Below are 15,389 nucleotides of genomic sequence, written 5' to 3'. Positions count from 1 at the left end.
GTGAGGACTCTAAAACTTCACCTGAGCCTCCCTCGGCATATGGGTGAGTAGATAATGGCTTTCATTTTTGGGTGCACTATCCTTTTAAGGTGGCGAAAGTCCGAGTGCCACTCGGGGGCTAAGGAAATCAGGCCTTAAAATCAACGCCAACATATTCTTGCCTTCAAGTTGATATGATGAACTCGTTGGCAAACAGTTGCCTATTTACACGTCCAGCACATTGACTGAATATAAAGATGGAAGGCATGACAGCCAAAACACCTGCATCGCTCCCTGGTGGCTAACTGCTAGTGGATGGGACATGGGTGAAACTCAAAACTGGGACAGGTGGGAGTGGTGTGGATGGGCTCAACAAACCCCAACCTTCACCCGTGACAGAGGTGCTTACGTCCTTAACACATCATTCCAGAATGTCAACAACCAACGCACCCAGTCGTATCTGGACACGGAAAGTCCATGACCAAATGTCGATATGTGACAAGGTCGGAGTGAGAATGTGTTGATTTCACCAGTGCAAGATGGCAGCAACTGTGGCTTTGATATTTTGGCTTCATTTTTGTACAGAGGGAGGAACTGAAGACGCTTCATCCATACTTATACACAGTCTATCGTCCAGCAGATTGGAGCAACATTATCATTCATTTGGAGTTGGTATTTTGCTCACCTGATGAGTCCAAGTTCAGTCTTCACTCTCCTTTCAGCTGTTTTGGTCTCCACCAACTCTAAAGGGAAATATCTGACTCTTCAGCGGCTAAATGCTCCTCTATGTTCACCAACTATTTATTAAGTCTGTCTTTTGGTGTTGGACAGGTAGTGTACAGTATAGTCGGTTAATTCAAAGAGTTTTATTTATTTATTTTCTAGACATCCAGAGTGAATCATCTGTTTAGTTGCTGACTGTAAAAGCAAAACAACAAACAAGCAATATTAAAATATTGATTATTGCCTCTTTAAGGCTTGAGACTACAGTGCAGGAAGACATAGAACATTTTCTAGTGGCAGAAAACTACCATAAATTAAGTAGAACAAAACTAAATGGGCCAGAGAGCAAAGCCCAGTTGCCAAATCCAGCTCAACATCCTTATTGCTTCTATTTATTCCAGACTCTCTGGCTCCGCTATGTGCTTCTTCAACACATCTCGAGGCACAATGCATGCAGCTATTTCAGATTTGCAGTTAGATGCCATATATTGTTCATGATGTGGTGTCTTGACCTGACCTGGCATGACTCAGAAAGTCCCAGCTGGAAGGTTTTAATAACATCCTCAGTGCAGAAACATGACAGCTGCCCAAAGAAATGGATCTTTGGCCAGCTGCACCCCCTTCGTACCACAGATAATATTAATTTCGCCAATTTATGGTAATGCCTGTTTAGCTGGTGGGCACAAATCACCAAGGGTACGTGCCACACTGCATTTTCAGTTTGACTTGTAGCTGTCATTCAATTCCCAGCTTTTGCAGATATCTTTAAAGCATTAGAAAATGCTTCAAAACTTAGCAGGTAGCTAAAACTAAGTCTGCAAAAACTGATAAAACCTGTATCCTTGATCTTGAGGATATGAGCTATAAAGTATGCAAATTTTCCTTGTTGAAGCAGAAGGTGTATAACATTCACGACTCCCTCCCCCTCAGATATTCGAGTACCTGCGCCAACGCTTATTGCTCATGATGACGAGCTGTCTACCTTGAAATGGCTTAGGGTTTGTTTTTTTAAACACGTCTGTGGCACCGCAGCTGGTTCTTATCTTTCTGCTTCCCGCCATTGTCAGCGTGGTGAGAGTTTGATGATGTGCAATTTTCTATTGTGCAAAAAGTTGGTGGTTTGAGGTCAGAATCAGAAGCTGGTAATGTGTGTTTTTTTCCCCACACAAAAAATGGCTTCTACATGTGGAACATTGCCATGGTAACAGAGAATTAAAAAACAAAATTGAGATGTTCGAATTAGCATATCTGGAGTCTTGACAGTTGGAATATGAGATTATCTCTGCTTGCAAATGCATACATTTTCAAAGGGATTTCAGCGTGTAATTGCCCAAGTTCTTTGGTGATAATTTATGATAATTAACAATATATATGAAACTACAGGGAAGTCAGCACACACCAGGCGAAGTTTTCCATGACGAAGTGTGAGGGCAGGCTCGGCTGCGGTGACTCAGTGTTGTTTTCCTGGGACACAAAGCTGTGTAAGACCGGTTGGTATCCGAGGGACTGATTGTGCACCTCCTGCAAAACCTTAAACTCACACTTTAAACTTTGGAAACAGAAAACAGAAAATTGGCTGAATTGTAGTGAATCTAAATCAGTTGCGAGACTGATCAGTTGCTTGGCAACAGTGTTGGTATTGGCATCATCAGGTTTTTCCCAGCCTACAGTCTTTAAAGACATGCTTTGCTCAGGGAGGCTACATGAAGCAACAGTATGTATACAGCTGGAATTTCTGAATGAAAAATAAATATTTCTTTGTGCTGCGAGGTTATTATACACCTGATAATAAAAGTTAGAATGCAGGCTGAAAGTTACAAGACATTCTACAAACGCTGAGCAAAAATAAAGTGTTTAAATTTAGATTTGTATTTACCGTGAAGTCCCAAAACATCCGTCCATCTTCCCTTCCTAATCCACACTGTGTTGAGACACACGGCTGAGTCATCTTCCAGTTAATCTGATCATGCTGGAACATCAAACAAAGCTTCAAGCACAGCCTTCACTCAGGCTGATCCTAAACCCCTGCAGTCGAGATATTTCTGTAAAATGTTGAATAAATGTTTAGATAATGTGACACAAATGATTCCAAAACAAAGAAACTTCACCTTCATTATTTTTGCACTCACAGCTGTTACTGCCTTTGGGCAACGAACATGCTTGACCTCTGTATCTTTGACTTTCCGTCTCTGTTGCCTTTTGTGTGGTTACGTGGGCTGAATAACAAAGAACGCGGTCCAGAATGTCAACTCTCTTGAACCAAAGAGATAAGGACTTCTCGAAATGAGATTCAGTCAAAAACATCACAGGCTGACAATAAATAATTATTTAAAGAGGAGAAAAAGACACATTAGTCATTCAGCTTGTCAAGCTTTCCATTCTCATATAGCACGGAAGCATCTGATAACTAATAATTCTTAAAACAGTGAGTCCTTGTTTTCAGACGGAGGTAGACAAAAGCAGACTTGGCTGAAATGACAACTGTTGCAACCAGGTTTTGTAAGCTGTCACTAGCAAGCTAATTAAGCTAATGGCTTGGTGAGTTGGTTAGAAATGCTGTCTGCACTGTCACTGGTTACATTTTTAATACATCCAGCTGACTCCTTTTAAAAAGGAGAACCATGTAAAGGTGCACTTAAGCACTTGGTGGCTACATACATGATACTGGGCTAAAAAAAAAAGACATGTCTGGGCCTATTTACTAAATATATCACGGTACTGGAGAAAACATTGAGGACTAATTGATGCGTTTGATGAACTATCTCAAGCACCAAGTTTGGGATATACATGCAAACTTCCCAAAATCCAATAGCTTGTTTGCAATCACAAGACTATTATGATGCGCAAAATTCAGATGGAGGGCAGTAAGTGATAAATCCATGTAGTGTAGAACTGGAAATAGAGGAATGTGACTACAGAAGAGTTAGATGAACCTGCAGGCAGCAGATAATGCCAGAAAATAGAAACTAATGTTGGATGTGATCCATACAAAAAGAAAAGTGATATCTCCTATAACTTGATTTGCCCAGTGTGGAAATGATCATCATTACAAAATACCACGTACTCCTGACCTCTTAATGTTACTAATGTTGCACATTTAGCCAATGAAAGTGTACAAGAGTCTTGTGGACTGTAACTTTTTTTGTGTGCAGTTTCAACATTGACTGAAATGATCTTGTTTTTGGCCAGGTAAATGAATGTGCTTCAGTATATCTGTCTTTTATATTTTAACTGTGTAACTTCACAGGGATTTACTACTGTCAGGCCAACGTTAGCAGGTAACGTTAGCTAACTTTAGTTAAAGTTTTCTACCTACTAGGTTAACCATTCCCAGAGGTCTAGTGTAACACTGTAAAAAATGTGTGTGCCATTTGTAAATGCAACTTTCTCTTTTTCTTTTTGGCTGGTAAAATGTACGGAAGCGTATTGCTGCCACATCAGTATTACGTTATAACGTGAAAACTTTATTGTTTTTCATGTTACAATAAAATATTTTCACGTTATTACAATATAGTTTCACGTTAAAATGTGATAACTTATATTGTAAGAACGTGAAACGTTTCATGTTATAACGTGATAATTTATATTGTAAAAACGTGAAAAGTTTCACGTTATAACGCAATAACTTCTATTGTAAGAACGTGAAAAGTTTCATGTTATAACAGGATAGCTTATATTGTAAGAACGTGAAATGTTTCACATTATAACACGATAACTTATATTGTAAGAACGTGAAAAGTTTCACATTATACCACGATAACTTCTATTGTAAAAAACGTGAAAAGTTTCACATTATAACACGATAACTTCTATTGTAAAAATGTGAAAAGTTTCACGTTATAATGCGATAACTTATATTGTAAAAACGTGAAAAGTTTCACGTTATAACGCGATAACTTATATTGTAAAAACATGAAAAGTTTGACGTTATAATGCGATTACTTATATTGTAAAAACGTGAAAAGTTTCACGTTAAAATGCGATAACATATTGTAAAAACGTGAAAAGTTTCACGTTATAATGTGATAACTTATATTGTAAGAACGTGAAAAGTTTCATGTTGTAATGTGATAACTTATATTGTAAAAACGTGAAAAGTTTCACGTTATAACGTTTTTACAATCTAAGTTATCACGTTTTAACATGAAACTATATTGTTATAACGATGTAGCAGCTTTATGAATAGCTGGACATATCTTTTAAGTTATATTTTAGGCTTTATTTGATAGGACAGATGAATGAAAAAAAAATCACATCCTAGCTGCTCCTAGCTCCTTGTTGTCTTAAACTGTATAAATTAATATTAATATGCCTAATGATCCCTGGATATTTATGCAAACACATGCAATGTCTATGCAATGTCTTGTTTGTGTTTTCCACAGAGAACGTGTGAAGAACCACATGAAAAAGACTGGAGTACCTGCCTTATTCTCTTTAAGTGTCCAACCAAAGGAAATAAAACAATGTGTGTCCCTTCAGCGTTCAGTAACATATTCAGGCTCTTTCATGTGCAACTGCATGAACGTGAGCGTGCGAGCGCCAAGCAACACATTACTATCATCAAGAACAATGACTGAGATAATCGGGTCAGCGGTAAGTGAAGGTTTTCCATGAGTTTAAAAGACAAAGACAGCTTCCTGAATGGAACAAGAGAGCGGCAACACTGTGAATAAATAAAACTACAATAAAGGAAGTACATGCTGTATGTACATAAATCCATAGTATTTCATAAATAATTCATAAGGAGAGAGAAACAGTGTTTGGAATGAAATATGAGCGTACAAAAAATCTATATTGGATGAAAACTTTAGCAGACAAAAAGAAACTTGAGGTTAGAGGATGAAACACGACCGGGGAGGAATGAAATATGATAATAAATAGTCTGCAACGCTGAGAGAAAAACTGCAATCGCATCTTGACTCTTGAGTATATTAAAAGAAAAGTATTTTGGTCTTATTATGTGACTTTACAGTGGCGTTGCCTGTGTTTGAAATTTATTACTATTTATATATTCATTAAGATGTTGCTTTGGATTCACAAGTGTCTCCCATGATATGATTTAATCCAAAATAAAGCAAAACTGGATCACAGCGCAGCTCCGTCCCCAGGGGGCTCGCCACCTCCTTGGTTTACTCTTGTAGCGACATTTAGGATTTTAAGTTAATTATTAAACCATGTGCAATTGGAACAATGTTTCTAGAAAGAGGGCAGGGGCAAGCTGGCACCAAAAAGCAGCCCATGAATTTGCATTCATTCAAACTGCCACAACATGTTTATCAATCAGGGAATTATTCATTAAAAAATGTTAATTTGTATTGTTTGTTTAAAGCTAGTATGTAAAACAGCACTAATTTCCCAAGCTATTCCTCCTCATGTTTGTGTGGACGAAACACAAACATTCACAGCTGAATTAATGTAATGACTAATTTGACTTAATAGCCTGCTTTTCTTATTATTTAAGATATCGCACAGTCAATGTTTAAACACAGATCTAAATTAGATCCTCTTTCCACAGGAGCGCAGAATATATTCACACCACATAATCACACAAAGCACACTAAATTTACACTAAGTAATTAACAATTCATTTTTATTGCTGGGCTGGCTATCAAATATCATTTGCCTTATCAGGTTTGGCCATAGTCGCCCACAGGGAGCCAATTAGTCACCCTCAGGGCATGTTGTTTGAATAACTGCGGGACAAAGGACAAACTCACAGCCGCTGGCAAGGATGAATAAAATAAAGAGTTTGTTTTAAAATAATAAAAAGTGGTGAAGGTGTCTGGGTTAGAGTGGTGGGAGAGTGGCACAGAATCTGACTGACAGAAGGGTTGAAATGACTGGATCTTGAGAGGAACAAGAAAACACAAGGGTTGGGTGATGATCACACGACTTGGAAGCAAAGACAAGAGGCTGACAAGAGGCTGTTTGTGGTACCATGAGGAGAACTGAACAACCTGGAAAAGACTGGAGTGTAGTAGATATACTGGAGGGTTGATTGGTGGATGAGATCCAGGTGTGCAGGATGATTACTTGCAGGTGGAGTGAGGCAGCCAGCAGGAACAGGAGGCCTGACGAAGATCACATGTAGCTCAGCAGCATTGGCCTCTAGTGCGACATAAAACATATGCGTCCGCAAAGCCTTCTAAACAATAACAATGGCATGAACATGGCAAAAACAATCATTTACTGTCTCTGTTACATGGTGGCTAGTCTCGTCCTCTGCTCAGAGGGTACGGCAACCCGGTGTCACTCCAAAGTTGTTGAAATCCGATGCTTGGTCTTGCTTGCTTCTGGCTTCAGACGAAAAAAGGCGTCCTTTCATGTTAGCATGATACATAGCCAGTCACTATATTGTTAACCGGTAACCGGCTGCATCATGGGGAAAAGGCTGCGGATGTCCAAGTGGGGTGGGTGAGAGGGGTGGTGGATGGGTCCAACTACTTTGACCTTAACCCTGGAGGCTGTTGGTCGCTACCCATAAAAGTGTAAAGCCAAACCCTGTTCTTTTTTCCCCAGCCATGTGCTTTTGTTGTTTAAACCCAGCCACTTGCATGTGAAATCTCATTTTTTTTCCTAGTATGTGGACATTTGTGGCTGTTCCTTGTTTTTTTTTTTTGAGTTAGCTGCTAACTGCTAACAGCTACTTTGTAAATCCCCCACGGTAGTTTGCATGCATAACACGATGTCAAAGCATCACACCTGTGCAGCTGTCATGCCCAGCTGTCCTGTGTATCCAGACAGGGTTTCGATGCTATTACCACCTCCTGTAAAGTCAATGTAAAGACGCGATTAGACGCAACTTCCCGCCGGGCAGTGCGATGAACGCAATGCGAAATGACCCGATGATGCAAAATATACAAATTAAGTGGTGCGAATGAAACGAGTAGCGCGATTTCGCATTATATGCTTGTTTGCAAGAGTTTAAAAATCCAAACTTGATTGACCAATTTGCATTGCGATAGCCAATTGGATGTATGATGCTGAGGACGTACCAGCTGAAGTTCATTCATCAATTCAGTGATTTCACACGGGTATGACGCAGTTATTTGTGAATATGAAGCAAGACAACACAAAATATTCTAGTGTTCAAACTTGTGTGAGTTACATGACAGCCATTCTCATGACAAGAAGTGGAAATTATGAAATTACTAATATGAATTGTTGTCACCATGTGGCTTGTTTATTGTTTTTAAACTGGGTGATCACATTCTGAACGCCGCGACTTCGTGGTGCTAATTCTGACTTCTGATTTGCTTTTTTGCCAAGATTGACTTGAGAAGATTGATAGCACACAGCCAACATGTGGTTAGGTTAGCTTAGCGCAAAGAATGGAAACAGGGGGAAACAGCTAACCTGTCCAGTGATAACAAGATTTCACCTACTAGCAACTCTAAAACTGACTTATTAACACATTATCTCTCTGTGCAAAAACTACAGGAGTAAAACAACATGCTCTGGGGGTTAGATGTGACAGCCACCTCTTGGCCGGCTGCAGTGACTTCCTAAACCCTTTGCTGAAAGCGACACAATGCCTTAATTAGTGAGCTTTAGATCTGTTGGTGTCTGCAAATTTTTTTTTTAACCCTTGGACTGAGGCAGACTTGTTGTTTTCCCATGCTTCCAGTCTTAATGCTGAGCTAAGCCAATTGTCTCCTGGTTCTTGAGTCTGATAATGTATGAAGCTCTTGTCAATGACCACCTCAACGTAGCATACGGCATTGCTTTCAGGGGCGGCGTCACTGAAGCTACATCAGTGTTTGTCTACATTCCATGTTTGCAATAGACTCTCAAATGGAGCATGTACAAGCAAGTATCATCTACAAAACACCATCCCAATTTGGCGGTCTATTTAAGAAAGTTCCCAGATCTCTCGTGGCATTATCAACGCTGCTGCACTCTAGCATCCTCCTACTCTTTTTAAGGCCCCACTTTAATGTAAACATCTATGGGGAGTGATGTGAGTCTTCGCGATGTTCTGCCATTGTAATAAACACTTCAAACCTGAGTTGTCTGACTGAACTAATGCTTTCTATTGAGGGCCTAATAATAGGGAATGGAAAATGGAAATCACCCCCCCCCCCCCCCCCCCCCCCCCCGCCCCCAAATGTTTTTAATGCCATCAGATATCTCCAAATGCTAATTGAACATGAATTTTCACCCCAGAACATTATAGTTAAACTGACGCACTGATTCTGATAGATGTTGTACCTTCAACTTAAAGGACTGTAAAAAATTAAACCATGGCGGGGGAGACTAATAACGTGACAGTCCCTGAACAAGGAGTTGTTTCTCTAATTGGTGCTCTTGCAGTGAAGCTCCTTCATCACAGGAACAAGTGACAGAATATAAAAAGAAAGGTGCAATTACTGTTCACTTGAACCGACCAATCAGGTACCATCACGTCCATTGTTCTCTGTCCGCAGGGAAAGCCATTCAGCGCTGAAAAGGCGGTGATTGCAGTGTTCCAAAATCCAACTCCAAATCCATGGGAATGCTATTATGGTGAGAATGCAACCGGACTGTGAATGGACTGCTAATAGTGACGCACTGTCCCACTGAGACCATTACAACTATGCTGAAAAGGGGAACTGAGGCCATTGCTATTTGCTTTCCCAGCCTAATTCTTCTTTTAAATACGTTCCAAGCTTGGCTTTGCCTCCGCCACTTGTCTTCATTTAGATCCCATTGCTGTAAAAAGTAGAGTTTAAGATTGAATCATGAGCTTTAACGCTTTTTCTCTCCTCTTAAAGACTTTGCTTTATTTATGTTCACGTCAAAGTTCACAATGGCGTATTCAAAATGTAGAAATAAAATAATTTAGTTGAACTATTTAATGCATTTCTCTATGGTAAATGTTTTTTTTAATTCTTCACTCTCATTAAACAAGAGGTCCACAGCAGCCTAACACAATCTAGCCGGTGTAGAAAGAAAATCTATATCCTATTTGTTTTGTAAAGCGCAGAGGTGACTGCAGGGGAAAAGTGTCACTGTCAGGGAGGTGAGGGGTCAGGTGTCCCTCGTGACATGCCATAGCTGGCCATTCCTTCCTCTTCCCCTCAAGACCAATGGGTCAGTGTGCACTTACGTCTTCATCAATAATGCATGGACTTCCATTTGAACCAGCAGGCTGTGGAACAACGCACTGGGACACGGTGCACACCAGTTGTTCATACATTAACCATATACCCGGCTGTAGACAAGCACTGGGGAACCTGCTTTAATGATACTGACTCAGCTCTTTATGTTTGTGAGCTGTCGCACCACATACACACCTATTTTATCTATGCTTGGGTTTTTATTTATTATGTGCAAGGAGTAACACATTTATATTTTGATATACTGTATGTATAGATGCCATGATTGTAATAAAAAATGCTTACGTGCAGGTGAATTTCAAGTTTTACTAGTCTCCCCATAGATTATTTATTATTCATTATTTTTGCACAAACATGTCACTGTATGTAAATCAATTTCATGTGAAACTGATGCCGGAGGGAACCAAGTGTGTTGCAAAGCACACAGCACCAAGCAGAGGTTATTATAGTACAACTTGCACTGTTCGTGCTCCAGCTATTAAGAGTTTTTAATAATGAAAAAGAGAAGAAAATCTAATTATTGAACATGTTAAGATGAAAAGTTATACTGTCTGCAAAATTAATCCCCCTGTATGTTAATATGACTGAGATAATATATCATTTTGGGGTAAAGTTTTCACTTGGAAGCACAAATGTAGACATTTTTCATATTATAATTTAGCAGCATTTGAGACATACTGAGGGGATTCATATTTAATCATACAGTAGATTGATGGGAAATTTGCTGTTTAAGGCATTAATAAAGCAGAAATGCCAATCATTTACTGATTCCAGCTTCTTCAGTATAAGGATTGGCTGTTTTTGTCTGTTTGGCATGTCTTTGGTTACTGAAACAAACAATTTGAAGACGTCACAATGGCCTTCGGGAAATTGTGTCGGCCATTTTTACTATTTTCTGCCTTTTTTTGACACATATTTTTGTTTTCAAAGAGAAATTATGTTATATTTTGGCCACTGTCCATTAGAAAAGTTCATATTTTACCTTTTAACTACATGGCACTCGATCAAAGCGCCAAAAACTCCCAAAGAACAAACAAACAAAAAAAAACTAAACAGAACTATTTTCTTTCCACTACTACCGAACTACACCTGCAAACCGTATCAAGAAGGAAGAGTGCATCTACTAATGATTGAGAGTGTTGTGCTCATGACAGCCCAAGATGTAAACATGATTGCCGCCCTACTCAATTGAGCTGTAACGTTAGCTAGCTCAGTGGTGCTAGGGGAGCTAGCAGTAGATGCACGCTTCCTTCTGTGTAGTGATACGGTTGGTGGGTGTAGTTATGTAGAGAGAAAATAGTTCCTACATGAAACTGCTCACAACAAGGTCTGTGGATTATCTTGAGTAACCAGGTCTTAATTTCTGGAAAGAGACATTGCTGTTGAGTTTTTCAAATGAGTCAGCTTCCACTGGATGCGTGTCCGTTGTGGAACGGCAGCGCTGGATATCAGCTGCGTGCTCCGCCGTCCGTCAATACCCACCGGCTGCATTTGCCGCGTGGAGCGGTGCAGCTCCGCCGAAAGACATCTCGGTGCACTGCAATGATTAATATCTCCTCGTCCATGGTGTCACCATTTTCAGATGTGTCAATGAAGTCTGAAAACCTCTGACCTGTTGACTTCAGGCCTGCCTCTGCCCATTATGTAGTTTTCAAGGTGTAGTGCAGGGAAATATGATCCGCTGTGAACACTGTGTATTTTATTTTGAAAATTAACCGGATGTTTTATTTTGTTTCTGTGCACGACTTCCTGCCCCGCACGATCTGCTGTGTGCTGAATTGCTGTGTTGTACTCCGGCGTCCGGCAAAAATAGAAGTCCTGCATATCTGTTGCGGAGGGCTCTGGAGCTGAGACGGAGCCGGAATGCAGCACAGCCGCAGCCGCAGCCACAGCCGCAGCCACAGCCGCAGCCACAGCCGCAGCCGGTGGAAACACACACATTGACTAAAATTGAATGCTATCGGCTCTGCTGCCGTGCCGGAGTGGAGGCACAACCAACACGCGTCTGGTGGAAATAGGCCGTCACTCCGATGTCTTCGAATGTCAGTGCCTGGGCAGCGACTTCTGGCGTCAGACACCGACAAAAAGCCGTCCTTTCATGTTGGTACGATGCATCATCCAGCGACATCAGGGGAAAATGCAGCAGGACGACAGCGTGAGTTAAAGGGGGCTTAAAGTCTGTGAGGGGTGGTGGATGGGTCAAACAACCATAGGATTTTCAACCGGGAGGCAAGTGCTCACTTCCTGTAAGATTGTAAAGCCAAATCCTGTTCTTTTTACCCAAACCCAACTACGTGTGTTTGTTGTTGAAGGAAATAAATGACAATTTGCAGTGTTGTACCAAAGTAGTGTGTTTATTTCGAACGAGAATGGATGCAAACTGTACGTTTCCTGTGAAAACTGAAGAGAATTTTGAGAACAGACAATGCATGTAACAGGCAGAACTTGATGCGGTGTCCCAGAACATCAACAACCAAGGCATCTTGGGTACCTTGCACGTCATATGTTGACGTCCACGACCAAGGTTGGAGTGAGAATGTGTTGGCTGAGTGCCATCTAGTTTTATTACATTCTAGGGAAGGCAGACATCTCTACAGTCGATATCTTCAACTCACACTAAAATAATTTGTCTGATGAATAGCTCTACAGATTTTTTGAATTTGGGATGAACTGTCCCTTTAAGATTATATTTTCTGGGACTGTTGCAGTTACCAAATACAAGATTTACACACTAATTATGTGGAAACATTTTAGAGCAACATAAATAGTTGTTTAATCTCCAAATTAAAGTGCTTTAAAATCTGAATTTTAAATCTGTAAAGCAGATTTTTAAAAATCTGTCCCAGGCTCTCCTCTCAGCATCACAGCAGTGTATTTAATCTGTACTGTGCAGATGCAGCCCAGCGTGCATAAAATGCCTGCCTGTCACACTTATGCTAAATTCTGACTCCAGGCTCCCTTTACTGTGAAACATACCCCTTCCTCTCTCTCTCTCTTATGCCAAAAAATGTGACTCAAATGGGGCTTCAACAATCGAAGCAGCACACCCATTCTCCTAATGATCCCCTCTGCTATTACGCTTTAAATGTCTGTGAGAAATAATTGGCTGCTGAGGAAGCATCTTTCCAAACGTCATTATTTTTGGGGTCCTGGTGGTCCCGGCCAATCAACACGCTCCCAGGTCCAAGCTCGGAGGAGCACCACAAGTTGTTAACCTCAAATGATCACGACTGGCTCACAGGGGGGGGGCTCTCGGGTGAGGGAGGGAGGAGGGAGAGGGAGGGGGGGCTGCAAATATGACGGTTATAAATCCGTGATTGAACTTCAGTGGCCGCCCGTGAGTCTGCACCAAGGTCTTCTCTTCCTCTCCTGCCTCTAACTGCCTGCGAGCTGCGTGCGTCTCCTCAGATGCTGAGGGAGTAGCTCAGGAAGGAGGGTGGAGGAAGAGAGAGACTGAGACCAAACAAAAAAAGAAAAAGGAGAAAGATTTCAGCACCGGAGCTGTCCTCAGCTCTTGGAGAAGTCTCTATTCCTGCGAAAAGGGAGGAAGCTGCTTCCGACTGTAAATTTTCTCTGTGGGACTGTGAGGAGAGAGAGGGGGGTGGGAGAGAGGAATAATAAACTGCCGTGCCATCATCTCTCTGCGGGGCTTCGGACAGCCGCGTAACGGCGCACATACTTCATTCGAGCAAAGTCTTGCCATGCTGGACGCCCGGGCGTGAGACAGAAAGGATAAAGTCTCCACATAAAGTCGAGGTGAAAAACAAGCCTTTTTACTCTTCACGGTGAGTCCACACTTCTCATGCGCTCTGCACTGCTTTTTTAAAGGGTTACATAACAAAGTAAAAACTGCCATGCGGGACGCTGTGCAGAGCTAGATTCCTTTTTATTTTCATTGTTGCAACCACAGGCTGTGACGGGACTCGTGTAGGTGCTTGCTGGGAAGCCTCATTACAGATGCTTGCATGGGATGAATATTTAGGTCAGCATCCACATGGGTGTGGATGCGCGTCGCGGTTGTTATCAAACTACAGGAGTTGACACTGCTGCTACCCACAGTGCTCCCTTTGGTGTCACAGCAGTGCAATGCAGGGGAAGTAACAATAATCTGGAGTGATAGGACGCAAATGGAGGAGTTCTTGGAGTCTTGGTGCATGTACGTCATTGGGAGACTCAGTGTTAAAGCACCAGGCTGCTGATGACCTTACACAGGAAGTTGTATCAGTGAGATTCTGCAACTAATGGCATGGCTGGGTAATTCTCTGCAGCAGACATACTGTACTTTGCTCCGTCCCCAGACGCTCTGTCCACTTTTCCACAGCGCTGTCCCACAGGGGAGTGCTGCTGTCCATTAAGCCCTCCATCAGTCTTTGCTTACAAGCCTATTGTTGTTATCTCCCAGCCCACATAGGTCCACAAACAAGCCAATTTCGGTGTTAACCTTGGAGTGAGTCCTGCTCCTCAGTCTGTGACAGATCCCTTCAGTCCGAGCTGCTTCACTGCCGCCTGCTCTGTGGTTATTGTCAGACTCCTCTCAGAGCGTTTTTGGTTGGCACAGCCTCTCCGCCTGGCAGTGCCTGAATGCCAACATGATGTCTCCAGTCTAATGATGCATTGAGATTTAAATTCCTCCTCCATTCAGGCACTTTTTTTTGTCCGAATTTCAACCTCCCCTATGCATTCGTTGAGCTGTGAGTGTGTGATTTTTTGGGGGGAGAAGGTTGTTGTTGTGCTCAGGTACAAGGATGGGAGAGGAGGCAATGACATGCCAGAGGGAGAGTTGTTGTTTCATGCACACAGAAGAGATGAGGACTCTGCGCTGACCAGCTGACCAGCGAGCAGCGAGAGAACCACACTTAAGCTCTTGTATTTGATTTATTTGGCTTTGTGTGTCCAAGTGCACGTCCATCTGCGTGTTTTAAATGGCTGTTAATGATTCCACTCACTCGCTATTACAGGGATCAGGGTGAACTCGTTAGTGTAATTAGTTCCAGGTCTTTGCTTCCCTGGTCTGTGGGTGAGATCCTTGGCTAAAGGGGGGGATTCATTCCCATGAAAAGGCATGCTTTGTGGTGCTTCCATTCAAAAAATCCCCCCCCTCCCATCCTCCCCTGAAACAAGGAATGAAAAGGAGGGCTGGTTGGGATTCTAATCAGCACATAACAGTGACATTCAACAGCTTTGGGAAGGGAATCATACAGTCTGAGGAACACTAACTCACATAACATGGGAGTGATGCCAGATACAGATTAGGATCCTTTACAAGCTTTTTATGATGTAAAACGCATGTTAACGTAACAGTGTGTCAGACAAATGTGGCTTCAGTATGAAGTCTTTTATGATTGTTGTCTGGTGGTGTAATAAAATCTGAAATCTGCAGATTTAAATGATTGTATTTGCTGTATTGTTTGTCACGCAACGCAACCTGTCCACTCAAGGGATCCCAGAGGTAAAATCAATACAGTCAAGGGTGTGAAGTATATTAGGGGGATTTATTGGCAGAAATAGAATATAAGTATGTTTTCTGACGTGTATAATCACCTGAAAATAAGAATTGTCGTTTTTTTTATGTTACCTTATATTGAGCCA

The 15,389-nt window shown here is 41.6% G+C and overlaps 1 protein-coding gene across 2 annotated transcripts in view; it reads left to right on the top strand.

Annotated features, from left to right (window-relative positions):
• Positions 1 to 13,206: 13,206 nt before the first annotated feature.
• The window catches only part of phf24 (PHD finger protein 24), a 48,474-nt gene continuing 46,291 nt past the window's right edge, over positions 13,207 to 15,389 (top strand). The window contains exon 1 of one of the 2 annotated variants that reach the window (XM_033646955.2): positions 13,207 to 13,585. The gene's annotated coding sequence lies outside the window, so the exon portion shown is untranslated. The remainder of the gene's footprint in view (positions 13,586 to 15,389) is intronic. The other variant, XM_033646954.2, reaches the window with a different exon arrangement.

This window comes from Epinephelus lanceolatus, chromosome 19 (genome assembly GCF_041903045.1).
Source record: "Epinephelus lanceolatus isolate andai-2023 chromosome 19, ASM4190304v1, whole genome shotgun sequence".
Taxonomy (NCBI): domain Eukaryota; kingdom Metazoa; phylum Chordata; class Actinopteri; order Perciformes; family Serranidae; genus Epinephelus; species Epinephelus lanceolatus.
The sequence above is the reverse complement of the archived record's forward strand: the minus strand, read 5'-3'. Positions and strand labels throughout refer to the sequence as shown.